Genomic DNA, 21,900 nt, shown 5'->3' with positions numbered 1-21,900 from the left:
CGCAGGAGTCAGCTACCTCACGTCTTATTATGAAAGACTTCCTCTTGTATACCGTGCAAGAGACATGCGGATTTATTTTCCTATGCGGTTCCCCACCATGAGTTATCCAACATGGCAGCCTTAGAAATGGGTTATGTGTAATGGGTTATTTGATAAGCCTGTTGTTGGCAACTGGAAAGGCACCTTCCAATAATGACAGTACCAAGAGTCCGGCTTAGGTTCCTGAAGTCATCCGTGAAAATCAACTGAAAGCGAAGCTGAGGTTTCATCATTCATAACCACTAATCTGTCTGAGCAATCCTGTGTCCCAGCCCTGAGTCCGCGAGGCCTCGAAGGTTTCAGTTACTGCTGAGATAGCGAGGAGGTGGGGATGCGTAGAGGGGTGCACAGAACTGGAAGTGAATGTGGAGAGACTAGAAAGGGAGTTTCATGCCTTCCGCTATGTTCGCTGGGGTCACTGGTAAATCAGAAGTGATCAGTATTCTCCACACCTTGTACTTCCCATTACAGTATGGCCCCTTTATCTGTGGTTTCTTTTTCCATGGTTTCAGTTACTTGTGGTCAGCCACGGTCGGGAGGCGGATTATGCCTGTGATAACAGAAGGTCAATGGTAGCCTGATGCTATCTGTCCTTCACCTCACTTCACCTCATCTCATTTTATCATCCCATGTCACCACAAGAAAAAGGGTAAGGGCAACACAATAATATTTTGAGCAAGGGAAGGGTCACATTCGCATAACTTTTATTACAATGTACTGCTATAACTGTTCCGTTGTACGATCAGTTATTGTTGTTCATCTTTCACCGTGCCTAATCAGTAAATTAAACCTTATCGTAGGTACATGTGTGTAGGAAAAACACATACTATATGTAAGGTTCAGTACTATCCATGGTTTCAAGTATCCCCTGGGGGGTCTTGGAATGCATCCCCTGCATATAAAGGGAGACTAGCTCTTTATCCAATTGCTTCCAGGGAGATCTTACGTGTTTGTAATTGAAAAAGTTTGCCCTTACAAAAAATTAAAAGTTTGTCGCCACATCTAGAGCCTCAGAAACCGGATATGTAGATCTATCCAAAGGGGGGGAGATGCACAACACAAGTCATCCGGCATCACGTACGGATGAGTCGTTTAAAAATCGTCACTTCCGTATTGCATTTGGTGAACAATTGCACTGTGTAGTTTGTTGGCATTTGTTTGATCATAACCAAATGTCAGGTCTTCGTGAAGGCTCAGAATTGTGGCTCTATAGAACTGAATCATGAATACCGTGGAACAGAATTTCCTTCTCCCGTAATGACTCAGGGAGAGGGCAGCCTCAACTCTGCCATGGAGCTGGTGCCATCTGCGCATTAACTTTCTGACACGAACGCACAGGTGCATCCCCGCCCAGGCTCTGCAAGCGTTTTTCCAAAGCCGTGACCATCAACAAGGTGTTGTTCTTGAGGTAGACTGAGGGCTGGTCAAGGGGGTAAAAAGTTACCCCGGGTGTATGTCTCAACTTCAATACTGCCCTAGAACTGAGGCTATCTATATCTATATCTATATAATACTGCCCTAGAACTGAGGCTATCTATAATTAACCATATAATTAAATACCATTAAGATATTTAATTAGAAATCAGTGTATAATGGTTTGTGCTGACGGCCCCCGGTGTTTCGGAGATAAAGTCTCTGCTCTTGAGGAATTTATAGTCTAGCTGTGAAGATAAATGGACCCATAATTACCATGCAATGGGATATATGCTGTAATAGAAATATGCACCCAGAGGAGGGAGAAATTAATTTAACTCTGAGGAAGAGTGGGAGGATGACATAGAGGGTGTACCATGTGGTTTGCACCTCAGGAAGAATGTAGGAATGCTGTAGATGGTAAAGGGAGTAGGGGACATATTTGCTAGAGAAAATCACACGTACAAATATCTGGAGGTAGGAAAGCATCCAGCCTGCTTGGGAAAGAGCAAAGAACCCTGGCATAGCATAAATTTAGTGACGGACGATGAGACTGGACAAGTAAATACAGGCCAAAGTATAAAAATCCTTCCCTGTGTGCCATGTCAGTAATTTTGGACATTAGCCCATAAACAATGAAAAGGCATGAAGGTTGGGTACTGGTAAGAGCTCCTGCTAGAACATTTGATGATGGAATATAACATTAAGGAAAGTACAAGCAATCATAAGACTGCAACTCTCTGGGCCTGGAGTCCCTTGGGGGAACGGCGACATCCCCTCTTCTAGGGAACAAAGAAGCCTGGTTCTTGGAGCTGAATGGCTGTCACCAATGTGACACCAAGGGTTCTCAAGTGATTTTCATCTGTGGAACAAAGATTCATCTCTTTCGGATTTTTCTTGGGATGTGCTGATGTTCTCTGTGAACTGGTCCAGGTTTACTGCATCTGCCTCTAAGCAAACCTCTTCGACTGCTCAGTAAAGTTTGTCATGTTCAATAATACCGGTCTTCTGTGCTCTGCTCCATTCTCCTCTCTCTCTCTCTCTGTGTCTCTCTCTGTCTCTCTCTCTCTCACATACACACACATGCACACACACACACACACACACACACACACACACACACATCTGGCAATTCTAATGAGCCAGAGGGCACACAGTCTTTCTTGTAGTTCATTGAGTGATTTTTCATTGAACAAACATTTGTTGAACATCTTCTATGTAGCAGGCCCTGGGCAAGGTCCTCTGCACAATGCTAAACAAGAATGATTCACTGGTGAAGTCTGAAAAGCATGACTTATGCATGACTACCTCATTTTGCTCTGTCATTTCTTGCCTATCACATTGCCTTGATCAAGGCCATTTATGATCTGACTTTGTAATGACGACATCTTATTCTGAGCATTCACCAGTATGTCTCCTCTCTTCCAGGCAAGACTTGTCCCAGGTGTCCTTCTCCTAACCCAGCCTTCTGGTCCTTTGTCACGCTTTCTCACTGCCGCAGAGCCCCTTCTCTTTGCTAATCCAAATCCCAATCACCATTCAAATGAACCGCCTCGTGACATCTTTCTGATGGCTAACATTTTTGTTCATTTCTTTAGGATATAGTTTTAAAAAGTTAAAAATCTGAGCTGTGCTTTTAGGAGAGGGGTTAACTCTAGGGGGAGGAAGGAGAGATGTGATTCGGGAGGGGCATTCACAGAGCTCCGTCTCTTGGTAACATTTATATCTCAAGCTGGGTGATGGGTATACACAGGATTTTTTTGTTTGTTTTAAACGTAACAGTCTTTTTGTGTGACTTAGTTATTTGGCTAAAGAAAAGTAGTAAGTCACTCATTAAGTGTGTACCTCATACAAGTTATTTAACTTCTTTAAGCGTTTGTAAAATGGAAACGATAAGAGTACCCACTTCGTAGAGTGTTGCAAAGGTTAGTAATTAAGCGAATGCCTAGCAGGTATTTACAAAGTGCTCGACATATGGTAAGTACTCCATAGATATGAGTGATTGTCTTCATCTCTCTCTTTTCCTCCTGGCCTCCCGAGAGTACTTTTGCTGTAAATTATATAATCCAACACTTAATTGGACCCTGGCTGGTTTTGTAATTTTTCCCTTTTTTTTTTTCTATTGCTCTCCGCTTTCCTCCTCAATGATGTTGTAAACATGTCAAGGGATGTTATCCTTCGTGTGTTCTGTAGCATCTCAAGTGTACTTGAATAGGTTAGGAGGCACTTGTGGGTTGATTGATTGGAATAATCTTTTCAAGAATGAACTATGTATGACCCCCATGAATGTTTCACTCATGTGTGTCTGGATATCTAAAAAAAAAAGTCCTGTGCATGTCCGTTGCTTTCCTCCCATAATATGACCTACGAGAAGGCCACCTTGGGCTCAGAGTTGAAATATACAAATCAGCAGAGGACCTGCTCATTCACGGGCTTTCGAAGGTCCACTCACCACTTCCTGTTTCCATTCAGTACTAGAACATCACCTAATAACTCAATAAGCATGCACACCTCCCCTTCTGAGAAGAGTATTTTTGAAGGTTATGATCTTCTGTTTCACACTTAAGGAAAATCTGAGCCAACTGGCTGCTCCACAGCAAAGTTCTAATAATCATCCCACTCTTGGGGAGACCACTTCGGGGGTTACGTAGAGCCATGGTACGGGTTCCGGAGTCTAGAGGGCAGAGCTAAAATCCCATCGGGTGCTGGCTGTAGGGCATCCACGTCTGCACCAGTAATCCATGTCCCTAGCTGTTTCCTGCCTCTTGGGTGAAGTCAATCCAACCCACACAAAGGGGGGACCAGCAGTCTGGCCTGAACCCTTAATGTGCACTTGCCAAGAACTGAGACCACATTTCCATTTATACAGGGGTTCCAAACGTTCCTGGAGGCCAACTGTTTCTACAGGCTGGCAGGTAAGAAAACCAAGGAGAAAATGATCACTGTCCTCAGGCCTTTTAGCTAGAGTTTTGTGCTGCCTAGTCTGTGGTCAGTCCGTTTAATCTCAAGGGATCTGTTTAGTTGAACTGTCTTTGCTGGAGTGGGTGACTGGACAGTGGAGGGGAGGGGGGCAAAAGGGAAAGGCAAGCAGTCAGGATAATGAAGGCAGGTAATTGAAAGAAGAAACCCCACTCAGTGGGGGTGAGTCAGTCTCCAGAGCCATCTCTAAATAGATCATAAACTATGCTAAAAGGATAATATCTTAATGCTCAATCTTATATGGTAAATCTAGTGCCTACCCTGTAAAAGAAGTATTTAAGATAGAAATGGAAGGTGTAAATAAAGGTCATGTCACTTACATCATAGATGCCTCATATGCTCTGACTTCTCCATCTCTACCTCAGTCCCCATCATCTAGATTGCATCTGAATAACACTGAGAACCTGTGCACACACACGCACGCACACACACACACACACACACACACACACACACACCACCATCACCACCACCACCACCACCACCACCACCACCAACAACAACAACGACCACCACAAAGACCTTCTTGGCCTGAGAATTCCACGCTGTCAGGCCTGACTTCTGTCAATTACCCCAGATGCTAAAACTAATTGGCTTAATGCTCAGATGAAAGAATCTATGTCTAGAAAGGCAGGAAAGGATCCCTCCTGTGACCAAAGCCATTAAACCTCAATTAGGACATGGACAGGGAAGGTGTAGATGAGTCTGGGGTAATTACCAGTCTTTGTCTGACAGCCCGGTTCCTGCAGCCTGGCCCAGAGCAGGTGATTTGGAAATCTGATCCCCAGACAGCTGCAGATGGTGCAGGCTGATTGCATCCTGCCCACCAGACCTCCCCTGCACTGACTGCTTTCTGCAGCTTGCAGTCCCTCACCCTTTATTCCTGCCGGGCAAGCTGGCCCCATCTGTCTTAGAGATGGCCAAACACACAGAGAGCCACTGGGCGGGGGCGGGGGGGACGTTAATAGACGCCAGCCCAGGAGACAACCACTGGATGGGGGTGGTGGCGATGCTCTTTCTTATGCTTTAGAACCATCTCTAGAAAACTCCTTCCATGTAGGCTTCAGATGTGTTAGTGACCAACCAAAGGTTCCACTGTCCTTATTCTAGGCACCTGGGGAGACCTGACGACTAGCTGGCCTAGGCTGTTTCTTAATGGCTTCCTGAGGCTGCAATGATGCCTGCTTCCCATACTGCAAGTGCATTAAAGGTAGGGATGGGGCCACTCGTGAAGTTATGGGCTGAGTTGGGTACCCTCCATATTCAACTGTTGAAATCCCAACCCCTAGCTCTCCTCAGAATGTAATGATATCAGAGGTTAAATTTGAATGAGGCCATTAAGGTGGGGCCCTCATCCAATGAGCGGCATTCTTATGAGAAAGAGAAACTAGGACGCAGGTGGAGAGAGACTAGAGGTGTCTGTGAACAGAGGATCGACCATGTGAAGGGGGATCCAGAGGGTAGCCATGTTCAAGTCAACCAGAGAGGTCTCAGAGGAAACCAACTCTGTAGGCACCTTGACCTTGGACTATCAGCTTCCTAAACTGTGAGAAAATAAGTATCTGTTGTTTAAGCCACCCAGTCTGTGGTATTTTATTATGGCCTCCAAGCATACCAGTATGTTTGGATTCATTAATACACTCAACAACTACTTGTTGAACATTTACGATGTGCCAGATACGGTTTAGATGGTGGCACGTACAGAGCTGAGGAAGAATCTGGGTCCTTGCTGTCAGAGAGTTTCTGTTTCAATGGGAGGGGAAGGTCACTAAAAAGGTAAAGTAATAAGCTGATTTTAGAGAATGGTAAGTGTTATGAAGGAGACCCAATAGGATTGTGTAATGGAGAATATAGGGGAGCGGCTTTGAACAGGGCATTCAGAAGAAGGCCTTTTGGGAGGTAATGTTAGAGCTGAGACCTGAAAATAAGATTCAAGCCATGCAAAGACATGGGAAGGAGAGTGCGCAAAAGTCCTTGGGCAGGAGCACATTGATTGATGTCTTTGAGGAACAGAGAGAAAGCCAGTGTGAGTGAGACAAAAGTGATCATTTACATCAATTGGAATTTATGTCAATTGGATCATTTATGTCAAATGGGCTGCAGTGGCTAGGGACACAGCTCTGCCCTCCTCAAAGTTGGCGAGGGTGGTCAAAGGTCACAAATTGAAGGAAGCATATATAGAGGTGAGAGACACAGAGCAGAATCCTGACAAAGGAATCTGAGCTCCACCTACATGGTTGGCCTGGAAGACTGGTTCTCAAACTGACCAGGATTAATGCTTCTTTTTTAGAGCAAATATTTTATAAGAACCTTTTCATTATCCCCATCCTTTTCATTATCAATCATCATAAATAGTGACTTATCTGAACACATAGTTTAATTTAATTTAATTTTAATTTTTATTATTTAGTAAAAAAATTTTTTTAGCGTTTATTCAGTTTTGAGAAACAGAGAGAGATGGAGCTCAAGCAGGGGAGGGACAAAGTGACAGGGAGACACAGAATCCGAAGCAGGCTTCAGGCTCTGAGTTGTCAGCACAGAGCCTGATGCGGGGCTCGAACTCACACGTCATGAGATCATGACCTAAGCCGAAGCCGAACGCTTAACCGACTGAGCCACCCAGGTGCCTCTATTATTATTATTTTTAATCTTTATTTATTTTTGAGAGAGAGAGAGAGAGAGAGAGAGAGAGAGTGCGAGTGGGGGAGGAACAGAGAGAGAGGGAGACACAGAATCCAAAGTAGGCTCCAGGCTCCAAGTTCTCAGCACAGAGCTGGAGGCAGGGCTTAAACTCACTAACTGCAGATCATGACCTGAGCTGGAAGTTGGATGCTTAACCAGCTGAGCCACCCAGGCACCCCCTGAACATATACTTTTAAAAAGAATATCATGCCCTAACTATAATAAAAGGGAAACACTTATTTTTTATTTTATCTTTTTAAATGTTTATTTTGAGAGATAAAGAGAGTGGGGAGGGGCAGAGAGAAAGAGAGAGGGAGAGAGAGAAGCCCAAGCAGGCTCCGTGCTCTCAGCACAGAATCTGACGCGGGTCTCAAATCCACAAACCATAAGATCATGACCTGAGCTGAAATCAAGAGTCAGATGTTTAACTGCCTGAGCCACTCAAGCACCCTGTATTTTATTTTTTTTTTTAAGATTTTATTTTTAAGTAATCTCTACACCCAATGTGAGACTCAAAACTACAACCCTGAGATAAAGAGTCACCCCCGCCTGGTGCCCCAAGGGAAACCTTTATGATACAATAAGGCCAATGCATAAGTATGTAGACACAAGTAGGGTAGAAAAGAAAACAGTCAGTGGCCAGTAAGTACATTCACCATGAATGGGATGGCTACAGTTGCAGGCTGAGACCTGGTTTGGTTGATTAAAACTTACTTTTAATCATCAATAGTTAGTAAATTTTCCTCCAGCTTTACAACTTGTTATGGTAATGCCATGCCAGTTTTAGGATTATGGTCAGATTTGGGGAAATTTCCTTCAGGCTTCTTTCATTTATGAGCTTTAAGATTTCCTGGCGGTTCGGGTTTTCTCGTGCAATGACTAATCTTCAGTGCTCTTCGAACTGTCAGCACCCATTAACCACGTCCCACATCCTTTCGGTGCTGGGCACGATAGGACACGGGCACACCCCAGGAGGACTCTTGGCCCTGAATCTATCTCACAGGGTCAGGCGACCAAGGAGCAGTGGAAATTCTCTGAAAGCCAACCCTAGCTTGAAATTAACTGTAGGACCATAACTCCACAGTAGCTGGAAGTGTCTGCAAATCACATAAACCCAACCCTTCGCTCAGCTTCCCTTAAGCTGGATCACAAAAATGCCTGTGACCTGACAAGAGAAGTGGGGCAGACCTGAAGCCAGGGTGGAAAAATAGAGTGGCTTGAACCAATGAAACACTTGACTTTCCTAAAATTGAAGTAACGGTATGATCACATGAGCGCTCTGCTTGGCCCTCCCAGCAGTACAGGGCAGAGGACCCCAGCTTAAATTTCGTTGGCTTCACCATTAACGTGCCTCTATTCCTACTCAACTTCCCTGTACTTCTGGTCCAAAGCCCAGCAAAATCTCAACTCTGAATTCAAACTTCTCTTTCCTCCATTGACGTCCTGCTGGGCACTGCTGGAGAAAAATCATACTAGTATGCATGACATTTTCCCTGCAAATCTGCCATTTTGAACGTCAGTTAGGCTGTAAATCATGCCCCATGGTTCTACAGATCTTGAATTAGTTTCCTATTTCCCTAAACAGCTGTTGTGAACATTTCTTACTGTTTTTAAATACTTATCCTTGGCTGCTTTCACTTTCTCATTTTAATGTCCTTATAAAATCATATATATGTATATATATACAATATATTGATTATAATTATATATTTACAGACAATAACATAATTTACAATTATGTATTTAATATATAATTATCTACACCCATTGTTACCATGTATCCTTTTTTAAATTTTTTTTTTAACGTTTATTCATTTTTGAGAGACAGAGAGAGGCAGAGCATGAGCGGGGAAGGGACAGAGAGAGAGGGAGACACAGAATCGAAAACAGGCTCCAGACTCTGAGCTATCAGCACAGAGCCCGACATAGGGCTCAAATTCACAAACAGTGAGATCATGGCCTGAGCTCAAGTCAGACGCTTAACTGGCGGAGCCACCCAGGCACCCCTCTCTTGTCCACTTTTAAATAGGACTGTTTGCTATTTTGCCATGGGGTTATAGGAGTTCTTCATATAGTTTAGGTATTAACCCTTTATCATATGTATGTTTTGCAAATATTTTCTCCCATTCAGTAAGTTGTCTTTTCATTTTGTTGATGGTTTGCTTTGCTGTACAGAAGCTTTTTAGTTTGATGTAGTCCCATCTGTTTATTTTTGCTTTTGTGTTTTGCTTTTGGTGTCAGGTTCAAAAACATCATTGCCAAGACTTATGTCAAGGAACTTACCATATTTTCTTATTAAGAGTTTTATTGATGGGATGTCTGGGTGGCTCAGGTGGTTAAGTATCCGACTCTTGATTTCGTGATCTCATAGATTGTGAGTTCCAGCCCCACATCAGGCTCCGTGCCAACAGTGCAGAGCCTACTTGGGATTCTCTCTCTCCCTCTCTCTCTGCCCTTCCTTTGCTTTCTCCCTCTGTTTTTCTTTCAAGATAAATGATGATAATAATAGTAATAATAAAATATTTTTTATGATTTCAGGTCTTATGTTCAAGTATTTAGTCCATTTCAAGTTAGTTTTTGCTTTATGGTATGGGACAGTGGATTATTCATTGTTTTGCAGGTGACGGTCCAGTTTTCCTAACACCATTTATTGTAGAGACTATCCTTTCCCTATTGTATATTCTTGGATTGTTTGTTGAATATTAATTGACCATAGATTTGAGGGCTTATTTCTGGGCTCTCTATCCTGTTCAATTGATCTATGTGTCTATTTTTATGCCAATACTATACCATTTTGATTACTATAGATTTGTAATATAGTTTGAAATCAGGGAGTGTGATACCTTCAACTTTGTTCTTCTTTCTCAAGATTACTTTGGTTATTTGGGGTCTTTTGCAATTATATGCATTTTAGGATTATTGTCTCTATTTCTGTGAAAAAATGCCATTGGAATTTTGATAGGGATTGCATCAAATCTGTAGACTGTTTTGGATATTATGGACATTTTAACAATATTAATTCTTCCAATCCATTAACATGGGCTTTTCATTTCTTTGTGCCTTTAATTTTGTTCATTAATGTCCTGTAGCTTTCAGTGTGTGGGTCTTTTAATTCCTTGGCCAAATTTATTCCCAGGTATTCTATTCTTTTTGATGCAATTGTGAGATTTAAAAAAAATCTCTTTCTGGTAATTCACTATTACTATATAAAAATGCAACAGATTTTTGTGTATTGATTTGGTATCCTGCAACTTTACTGAATTCTTTTATCAGTTTTAACAGGGTTTTTTTTTTTTTGGTAGAATCTTTAGGGTTTTGGATATATAAGATCATGACATCTTCAAATAGTGACAGTTTTTCTCCTTTCTCTCCAACATGGATGTCTTCTATTTCCTTTTCTTGCTTAATTGCTTGGCATAGGACTTCAATACAATGTTGAATAAAAGTGTTGACAGTGGGCATCCTTGTCTTGTTCCTGATTTTAATGGAAAAGCTTTCAGCTTTTTCCCATTAAATATGTTAGCTGTGGGCTTGTCACATACAGTCTTTATTATGTTGAGGAATATTCCCTCTATGCCCATTGTGTTGAGAGTTTTTATCATAAATGAATGATGAATGTTGTTAGCTATTTTTCTGCATTTATTAAGATGATAATATGATTTTTGCCCTTAATTTTGTTAATGTGGGGTATCACATTGATTGATTTGAAGACGCTGGGCCATCCTTACATCCCTGGAATAAATCCCATTTGGTCTTGGTGTATGATCCTTTTCAGGTATTATTTAATTTGGTTTACTAATATTTTGTTGAAGCTTTCTGTATCTATATTCATTAGGGATATTGGTATGTTATTTTCAAATGGCCTTCTTATCTCATTTTGGCATCAGCGTAATGCTGGTCTTATAAAATGAGTTTGGAAGTGTTCTTTCTTCTTCTATTTTTTGGAGGAGTTTGAGGATTGCTATTAATTCTTTGAATGTTTGGTAGAATTCAACAGTGAAGCTGTTTGATCCTAGACTTTTGTTTGTTGGGAGGTTTTTGGTTAATGATTCGGTGCCCTTACCAGTAATTGCTTTGTTCAGATTTCCTATTTCTTTACGATTTATCATTAAAAGGTATGTTTCTAGAATGCATCCATTTCTTCCAGGCTGTCAAATTTGTTGGTGTATAATTATTCACTGTAGTGTCTGACAACCTTCTGTATTTCTGTGGTAGAATTTGTAATGTCTCCTCTTTTCTGGTTTTATTTATTTGAGTCTTTTCTCTCCTTGTATCCTGTGTTAATGGATGAATGTCAGTCACCCTTCTGGCCCTTCTTCTTCTTCAATTATCTTTCTTTTTCTATTTTCAGCTATGCCAGTCAATTGCCCTTAGCCTGTGAATAAACTCAGATGCTTCTAAACTTAAAACAAGAAGGAGAATTTCTCAGGATATCTAGACTGTAAAATTTCTGGAAATGCAAGATTCTTCTGATTTCTTGATATTTTTTTCTACCTTGGCTTGAGACCTCACTAATTTTTCCCTTTCACTCTAGCTCCCTTTCTTAGCCTTCTTCATTGGATCCTCTTTTTCTGCTCATCTCCCAAAGTCCAATGTTTCAGTGTTCTATCCATTGCCCTCTTCTAATCTGCTTGGAAAACACATCTTACTCACGCCGTCAGCTATTAATTATACACTGATGCCTCTCAAATTATGCAGTGTCTAGCCAAATCAGTCTTTGGAGCTCTGGATCCTTGTATCTAAAGGCCTGCTTTATTTGGCTGTACCCATGGCATCACGACCACAATGTATTCAAAGTTGACTTAATCACACTCCCCTTTCCTTCTTTTACTTTTTGTTTGGGAATATGACACCAACATCCATCCTGTACACCAATATAGAAATGTGAGAAGCATTACAGACTCCTCTGTCTCCCACATCGTCCCTATGCAATTGATCACTAAGTCTGTTGATTCTACCACCTTAAAACCTCTCAAGCGTACCTCTCCTCTCCATCACACTCCCACTACCTAATTAATTTCAACCTTCATCATTTCTCTCCTGGATTGATGTAATGGTCTCCTAAATGTCTGCCATCAATCCACAGTCCTCACTGGAGTCAAAGTAATCTCTCTAAAACACATATGTGATCATCTCATAACCTGCCCCGTCCCCCTCCTAAAATTCATCAATGACTCTCTATAAGGCTCAAGATAAAATTCACATTCCAAATTCATCTCTCCTATTCCCTCTTAACCCAGCCTGGAGACAAATTGAAATATTTGTAATTCCCCAAGCAGGTCATGCTTTTTACAGCTTTGTAACTTTGCACACACTGTTTCCTTTCTTAGAATTTCCTTCCTCTTCTTTGTCTGGCTTACATATTTTTATTTAATAGATGCAACATACATGTTAATTCCCCAGAAATCTTCCAAGTCTACCAGGTATTCCACTCTGTCGAGTGTCCTTCCTCTGCACCCTTGATGGATTCATTCAAAAAATGAATTGGGTCTCTATCACCTATTTATCTATCTATCTGTCTATCTATCATCTATCTATCTACCACACTATCCTGGGCATCAGAAAAGCAGTAAAAAACAGGAAACAATCCTTATTACATTGAATATAATAAATGCAAAGATAGCAGAGAATACAGTGAAGGGGAATGTTAATGAGACTTGAATCGAGTGAATAGAGAGGGGCTTTCTGAGGAGGTTGTCCATAAGTTGATATAATTGCTTCCTCTTCTAGTCCCTTGCCCCTGATTTTCTCTGCCCCTAGGAACCAATTACTTGTGTATGAAAAAAATTAGCATATGGTTGGTTATGAAACATTTTTTTCATAAATTTCTGTAAATTTGTGGAAAATAGACACAGCCTAGCCTCCATCTATTATTTACCTACTAGATATCACTAAGCTCTGAGTACTGTGTTCATATGTTCCAGTAAGGCTTATCCAATCCTGGGAAAATAATTGCATCTGAACCGGCAGGACCAGCAAAAACTAAATCCAGGAAAAAAGAGGAACATGTAGTGAGCTATATTTTTAGATTGTTTTATACGTTCATTCCGATTTTATTCCAAAATGGCATTATAGAAGTGTATATACACTGTTCAATGGGATACAATATATTACCGAGGGACTGAGAGTACAGGGGAAATACGAAAAGGAAGAACATAAATTTGGAATAAGATTAGTACATGGAAGCACTAAAGAAAGGCAACAAATTTGACTCTAAGCTTCTTCATAGCCAAAATAAAGAAGGATCATGATTAGTCACATTTCTCCATAAGAAAAATAAAACAAACCACTTGTTCAGAAGAAACACAGTTTTATTGAAAACTGATTTCCCAGGAATTTCTCCCCCTGAATGCAGAAAGTGCTGTGTGATGTGGCCGGCAACGGTCCCAACACGATCCCTTCCAGAGCCCCAATCACTGACGTAATGAGTCTGTCTCATAAGATCCTTTCTTGTGGGTAGTTGGCGTAATTCCAAAGAACAAGTCAGTAAAAGCTATTCTACGAGGAGTAAATTTTAGTGATGCTCACACAAAATTCCAAGACTTCATGATCCAACAGCTGAGGGTTGCATTCTGGTTCAGTTAAACACAAAATGTGTGAACTCGATGCTGGTACTTCCTTTATTTAGTTTGGTGATGACAATAACTCACTTTTTGGTTCTATAGGCCAGCTAAAATTGAGAAGATTTTTTTTTTTAATTAAAAAAAAATTTTTTTTTTTAAGTTTATTTATTTTTGAGACAGAGAGAGACAGAGCATGAACGGGGGAGGGTCAGAGAGAGAGAGGGAGACATAGAATCGGAAGCAGGCTCCAGGCTCTGAGCCATCATCCCAGAGCCCGACGCGGGGCTCGAACTCACAGACCGCGAGATGGCGACCTGAGCTGAAGTCGGACGCTCAACTGACTGAGCCACCCAGGCGCCCCTAAAATTGAGAAGATTTAACAACAACGATCAATATCCATTAAACTCTTCCTCTGTTCCAGGACTGTTCTAAGTACTTTATATGGATTGTCTCATTTAATTCTCAAAGCCAGTCCATGATGTGGGTACCGTTGTGTCCATTTACCAACTAGGGTACTAAGACCAACTAGGGTACTAAGAGTGGGATGCAAACCACAAGAGACTCTTAAATACAGAGAACAAACTGAGGGTTGATGGGGTGGAGGATGGCAGGGTGGGTTAAATGGGTGATGGGCATTAAGGAGGGCACTCTTCGGGAGGAGCACTGGGTGTCCTATGTAAGAGATGAATCACTGGGTTCTACTCTTGAAGCCAAGTCTACACTGTATATTAACTAACTTGAGAAAAAAAAAAAAAGACCAGAGAGGTCAGACAATCTGTCCGAAAACACAGAGTTAGGAAGAGTGGCAACTAGCCCAAGCAAACAGATCGTAGAATCTATGCTCTTGAACCATTTTGTTGTGTAATGTTTAGACAGCTTTTAGGCACCTTTTGATAAAAATCATTCCTCACAACCAGAGTTTTGATAGAGGGTTCATGTTAGCATTATTTTTGACAACCTGGAAAACAGATTTTTCTCTGTGGCCATTAAGTTGAGATCCCCTTGCTTTGCCAAAAGAGAGTTTGCTTTAGCGTCTCTGATGACAATCAAGGAGTCTGACCGTGCAGATAGAATAAATGGCAGGTTTCCCTGCAGAGCTCAGAGCCCAGAAAAGTTAATCCTTGTGTTCTGCTTACTGTCTGTGGCAAAGACAGCCCCTTGCTGTCCACTCACCTCGTTTATTCGGTTGACAGACAGCCGCTGGCTAATTGGCCTGCTGTGTTGCCTCTTTGGCTGGTTTGTGTGGCAAGCTGATTCTGGCAGGGGGCCTTAAACAAGTCTTACCCAACGTGTCTTCAGCTACAATAAACTAAAAATAGCTCAAGTTTTGCAGAGCCCACGGGTTGAACATCCAGTCAACGGCTAGAAGATAGGTCTGTCATCTCAAGGGTGGCTTGTGTTTCCTGTGAAACTGGGGTCGAAATGACAGGGGGCAATCTTTTGAGCCCTAGAATCTGAAAGGCATGGCACATGACTGCTATGTGCAGGGCTGAATCCCGGCTATAAATCATAGCAACAACAGTCTGAAACTGAGCTATCACAGACCCTTAAATCTCCAAAGTGTGGCCTGGGTAAGCCATTATGAGAAGTCTGCCTTCCCAGATATAAGAATTTCATGCCTCAATGCATAAGGCACACCTTCCTATAATCCATCCCTTTGTCTCATCCAGACTTTTTTTTTTTTTTCTGGAATTTCCCTCCAAGCTCCGTGACTCAATCAAGGGTTAAAGAGGATTCCATATCCCCTACTTCGTTAGAGAAAAGTGGCAACATATCAGAGAGAGGCAGTATGGACCTGTGTTTAAGCCAGCCTGTCTAGATCCACATCCTGGCTCCATCCTTTTGCTAAGTATGTAACCTGGGACAGGGTATTTAATCATCATGAGTTTCATGTTCATTATCACCCTTAGCCGTGGTCCCATTATCTATAAAACATGGGCAATGAAAGTCCCAACTTCACAGGGTGGTTTTGAGACGGAAGCAAGATAATTCAAACAAAGCACTCAACATATGTTCTAGGGAAAATACTTGATAAAAAAGTCTTTTCATCGTGATGATTAATAGCATGTATCACCTGGGGAGATCCAGGTGTACCCATGCCAGGGGGACTCAAGAGACAAGTGGAGCAGAGGCTGAGTTAACTTTAGAAATCCAAAAAGATGCAGAGGACCACAAAAGTAAACTCAACTCTATTCAGGAGTGAAATACTCCATAAAACATGACGACACTCCTCATGGAAAGGGTTTTTTTTTTTTAAATTTTGGTAATCGGGGATTTCCTGCTCCTCGTTCATGCACCCAAATGGAAACCTGCCTGCTAGCATACCTAGCTATGCACACAGAAGCTGAAGTCATCCTCCCCTTGTACGGGTTGGTAAAACAGACTTCTATAAGTGCTAATCCCCTTAGTTGTAAATCTGAATGGACAGTAAGAATTAGCTGAGAACAATCTATGACAATAAAGCAACAACCAGCATTGGAAAAAATAGAAATAGTGCATAAAAGAAAGGAGAAAATCAGAAAAGAATTCTATCAAGCAGCTTTGGAAAAATTTATGAGCCTATTTCGTACAAACCGAGAACAGATTGCAACGACAGAGGATAAATAAGAGAAGAAAAAAAATTCAGAAATTAAAACATTAATGATCTTGTGATCAATTTCCCAAAATTAAATGAAAGGAGCCAAGTAATAGAATGGATATGGATGAAGAATATATTAGTTATATGGAAAGTAGGCAGGAAGAAGCTTTCCAGAATATGAGGCAGAAATTATTGGCCAGAAGTTTGAAGAAACATAATGAAAAATAAAATTAATAACAATATGACAACCTAGAATGAAAATTCTTTACCCATAGGACCAGTAATGGAAGCATGCTAATAGTCTTGTATTTTTTAGGAGGGATGGGTTGTAGATGCTGAATAATTATCCATTTCGTTTGACAATATGTTGAAATATGGTTAATTAAAATTTGTATATTGTCATTAGATAATGTAGTGTTCAAATCATTTCTATGAGAGAGATGGGAAAAGCAAAAAGAAAACTCAGACAAGAGAACCAGTGTTATCTGGAGGTTAAGAGCATGGCCTCTAGAGACAGATTGCTAATACCTGAGTCCTGGTTTGGCAGTTTAACAGTTATGGGATCTTGGACAAGTTACTGAACCTTCCTAAGCCTCAGTTTCTTTACTTGCAACATGAATAATAGGGTTATTTTGAACGTTAAGAAGTATTTGGGGTGTGAGTTCGCACATTGTGGAATATCCACACATATCAGCTACAAACGGTGGGAGAAATAGTAACAGACAACTTCAAACAACAGCAGTAAATCCAAACACATCAGCAATAACAGTAAAGGTGAATGAGTTAGATTTCCATGTTAAAACACAGAGTCCTGAAGTGAGTAAAGATGCAAAAACCAGATATAGGCTGCTCACGAGAGATCTACCTGAAGCAAAATGTCACCAAAATTCTGAATATGGATAATATGTTAAAACTATTAATGACAGACAAAATAAAACTCAAATAAAAATCATTAAGCAAGTTAAATAAATCGTATGGGAAATGTGTGCATTCACTCACTTATTTATTAATAAACATCTATATGTATTTCTTGAACATCTACAATGTGCCAGCCACTGTCAAAATGCTGGGAATAATATATAATATAACATTGCTCTACAGAAATACATTTGCTGCCTTCAAATAGCTTCTGTTCTAGTGAAAGAAGTTGACAAAGTTATGGATGTGTAAACATAATTGGTAGTTATTAGGGCTATGAATACAAGTAAGGAGGTAAAAAGACTGAACATGACAGGACTTCTGTTTTGGCAGGGTGGTCAGGAATGCCTCTCTGAGGAGGTGACCTGAATGGAGTGAGCAAGTCATGTGACTAGTAGGGGTGAGGTTGGTGGGAAACTGTTCCCAGGCAGAGTAAACAGCATCATGTTTCTCTGTACACAATGAATACACATGTGCAAAAGCTCTGAGTCAAGAGCAGTCCTCCCAAACAGCCTCAAAATAGATAAAGCAAAAACTGGTGGAAATACAAGGAAAAATCCAGAGACAGTGATGGTGAACTGCTTTGTATCTGTCCCTCAGAAAGTGTTAAATTAAATAGTCATAAAGATGCAAATTTAAAAACTGAATTAACACATTGATTAAATATACCTATATATAACTTACTAACCAAGAAACAGGAAAATACATATATTTTTTTTAAAGAATAGAATTTTTTTTAAGAACTGGCCCTCTAATAAGTTCCATAAATGCAAATCGATAGGTGTGTTTTCTCTGACTATAAGGCAATAAAACGAGATTATTGAAAGAAAAGTCAAATCTTGGGTCCACTTATTATTAATAAGCACTCTTCCAAATAAAACTAAGGTTTAAGAAGAGTTCATTCAGAATTAAAGACCAGTTAGAAATATATGAAAATGGAATTTCTGCATGAAAATATGACAGCACTCCAATGTAAAACAGTACTCAAGAGACTATGTATTATTTTATTTTATTTATTTATTTTTAAACGTTACTTATTTTTGAGAGAGAGAGCATGAACGGGGGAGCTACAGAGAGTAGGGGGAACAGAGAATCCAAAGCAGGCTCTGCATTGACAGCAGTGAGTCTGAACTGGGGCTCACACTCGGGAACCGCGAGATGACCTGAGCCAAAGTTGGATGCTCAACTGACTGAGCCACCCAGGTGCCCTGACTATGTATTAATTTAAATGATTATTTTAGAAAATAAGAAAGAATGAAAATAAAATAATTAGGCATTCAATTAAAATATTAAAAAAAACAAGTAAACCTATACAAAGTAAATGAAAGGGATTAATACAGGTAAAGCAGAAGTTGATGAGGTATAAATCTATGAAATTAATACAAATAACACAATATTGAATTAAACAAAAAGATTTTTTTCAAAAAGCTTAATAGAAAAGGTAAGTATTCAGCTATTTAAAATTCAAGGGAAATAAAAGCAAAAATGAACTATTGGGACCTCATCAAGATAAAAAGCTTCCACACTGCAAAGGAAACAATCAACAGAAGTAAAAGGTAACCGACAGAATGGGAGAGGATGTTTGTAAATGACATATCGGATAAAGGGTTAGTATCCAAAATCTATAAAGAACTTACCAAACTCAACACCCGAAAAACAAATCCAGTGAACAAATGGGCAGAAGATGTGAATAGACACTTTTCCAAAGAAGACATCCAGATGGTCAACAGACACATGAAAAGATCCTCAACATCACTCATCATCAGGGAAATCCAAATCAAAACTACACTGAGATACTACCTCACACCAGTCAGAGTGGCTAAAATGAACAAATCAGGAGACCATAGATGCTGGAGAGGATGTGGAGAAATGGGAACCCTCTTGCCCTGTTGATGGGAATGCAAACTGGTGCAGCCGCTCTGGAAAACAGTGTGGAGGTTCCTCAAAAAATTAAAAATAGAATTACTGTACAACCGAGCAGCAACACTACTAGGAATTTATCCAAAGGATATAGGAGTCTGATTCATAAAGGTACGTGTACCCCAATGTTTATAGAAGCGCTATGAACAATAGCCAAATTATGGAAAGAGCCCAAATGCCCATCAACTAATGAATGGATAAAGATGTGGTTTATATATACAATGGAATACTACTTGCCAATGAGAAAGAATGAAATCTTGCCATTTGCAACAACGTGGTTGGAACTGGAAGGTATTATGCTAAGTGAAATAAGTAAGTCAGAGAAAGACAGATATCATATGTTTTCACTCATATGTGGAATTTGAGAAACTTAACAGAAGACCATGAGGGAAGGGATGGGGGAAAAATAGTTTCAAATAGAGAGGGAGGCAAACCGTAAGAGACTCTTAAATACAGAGAACACGGGGCGCCTGGGTGGCTCAGTTGGTTAAGCGTCCTACTTTGGCTCAGGTCATGATCTTGCGGTTCGTGAGTTCAAGTTCTGCATGGGGCTCTGTGCTGACAGCTCTGAGCCCGGAGCCTGCCTCAGATTCTGTGTCTGTCTCTCTGCCTCTTTCTCTCTCTCTCTCTCTCAAAAATAAATAAACATCAAAAAAATTAAATATAGAAGACAAACTAAGGGATGGGGGGGGCAGGGAAAAGGGAAAATGGGTTTTGGGCATTGAGGAGATCACTTGTTGGGATGAGCACTGGGTGTTGTATGTATGAATCAAGGGAATCTACTCCCAGAGCCAAGAGCACGCTGTATACACTGTATGTTAGCTAACTTGACCATAAATGATGTTAAAAAAATAAAATAAAATGTAATCATTCCCCAAAAAGAATTTGTATATGAACTGTTACGTTTTATTTTCTTGAATAAAGGGCTTAGGTGCAAACCAAAACAAGACAAAACAAAACAAGCAGACAAACGAAATAACCCAATTACATTGTAAATCAACAAAGGGAAAATAACCAGATACAAAATGATTTCAAAATTAAATAAACGTATTACTTTCATATCATTGAATTTAGAACGTAGATGAAATTGATGACTTTCTAGAAAAATATAAAGTAAAAATACTGACTGAAGGAGACATATAAAACCTGAAAAGAACAATAATCATAAAAGATGTTGAAGTAATTATTAAAGACAGGCCTATCTTTATAGAAAAGTTTGAAGTGATTTTCCTGGCACGTTCTATTAAGCTTCCAGAAATATGTCATTCCTCTGTTATTTAAACCGTTCAGAGCATTAAAAAATATAGAATATTTTCCAACCCCCTTTTCAAGGCTGGCAAAATCCTGACACTCTAACTGGACAAGGAGAGGACCAAAAAAGTAAAGATAAACCTCACTCATGGCTATAGATGTCAAAATCATAAATAAATACATGCAAGTAAGATCTGACAGCTTGTAAAAAAAACTAATATGTTTGTAAGAATGATTCAACAGAGGCAATCTATTAAAGCAATGTTTTACATTTCCAGATTCAAAGTGACAAAACCCCATGACAATCTTGATAGAGACCCCAACAGCCACCAAATAAAACTTCCTAATAAGAGTAGAAAGAAGTCGGGGCACCTGGGTGGCTCAGTCAGTTAAGCATCCAACTTTGGCTCAGGTCATGATCTCACAGTTTGTGGGTTCAAGACCTGCATCAGGCTCTGTGCTGATGGCTCAGAGCCTAGAGCCGGCTTCAGATTCTGTCTCTGTGTTTCTCTCCCTGCCCCTCCCCTGCTCACACTCCATCTCTCTCTCTCTCAAAAATAAAATAAAACATTAAAAAAACTTTTTAAAAAAAGAGTAGAAAGAACTTATCTTTAGTTTGATAAGGACTATGTACCAGGCAACCACTCCAAACATCAAACAACAACAGAAGAACTTCAGAAGCTTTCCTTTGGCAGTAAGAACAGGATAATGTATGAGACACCCCCAAAATGGCACTTATCAGGAGACAACTTGCTGATTGGAGAAAAAGCCTGGAGTTAGCAAGTATTTCCACGAAGCGCTCTTCCTTCATGCATAACTTCCAAACGAAACTTGTGCATATTTTTTAACCAAAGTAATCACCTGTCTTTTTGTGACATTGTTAAAAATGCTCCCTTCTAAGGAAGCAAAGTTAGTTTTAGGCAATGCTCTTTTTCTTTTTTTGCATAATTGTAATTTGCTAAACATATTCCTATGGAGCATAGCTCATAGAACAGGAGTGATAGTGAGTACATTAATTGTTGGCTTTAAGTGTATGTCTTACTGCAGGAAAACACTTTTAAATGCATCACCAGGTGTCTCTGTGGGCTCTTACGCTCTATGAAAGCCATGCAACTGACAGTGACCATCCTAGAGTCAAACATAACCACGCCGGAAGTCAACACACTCTTAAAGAAAATTGACAACAAATCAAAGTCTCCAAAGGGAAATTTTGGGAACCGGCACAAAAGGCTGGGTTCTTTTAGAAGGATTTTTTTTTGTTTTTTTTTTTGCCCTATAATTGAAGCATTTAATGAAATGACTTCCACTTAACTGACTCATGGGATTACTGAGGGACACTCTGGTCCCTCCGTAAAACCTAACTCTGAAGCCAGAGGTACTCTGAACTTGTAGATAGTAGTAGGTCCCTCTGCAAGATGCCCTCTCCTTGCTGCTGTGACCAACTGAGTGCAATGCTTCCCACGAGGTGATTGTGTTTGTTCACACACTTGTTTAGGTCAGTCGCAATTTTTATTGAAAACAGATATTAAAATAGAGTATAAAGCAATTATAAACAAT

The 21,900-nt window shown here is 40.2% G+C and overlaps 1 long non-coding RNA gene across 2 annotated transcripts in view; it reads left to right on the top strand.

Annotated features, from left to right (window-relative positions):
- LOC128313023 (uncharacterized) overlaps positions 1 to 6,760 on the top strand; it is a 40,784-nt gene extending 34,024 nt beyond the window's left edge. For both annotated transcript variants that reach the window (XR_008293128.1, XR_008293129.1), the window contains exons 4-5: positions 552 to 688; positions 5,542 to 6,760. This is a non-coding gene — a long non-coding RNA (uncharacterized LOC128313023). The remainder of the gene's footprint in view (positions 1 to 551; positions 689 to 5,541) is intronic.
- Positions 6,761 to 21,900: the final 15,140 nt, after the last annotated feature.

Source organism: Acinonyx jubatus, chromosome E4 (assembly GCF_027475565.1).
Source record: "Acinonyx jubatus isolate Ajub_Pintada_27869175 chromosome E4, VMU_Ajub_asm_v1.0, whole genome shotgun sequence".
NCBI lineage: Eukaryota > Metazoa > Chordata > Mammalia > Carnivora > Felidae > Acinonyx > Acinonyx jubatus.
Note: the sequence above shows the minus strand (reverse complement) of the source record. Positions and strands in the feature narration are given on the sequence as shown.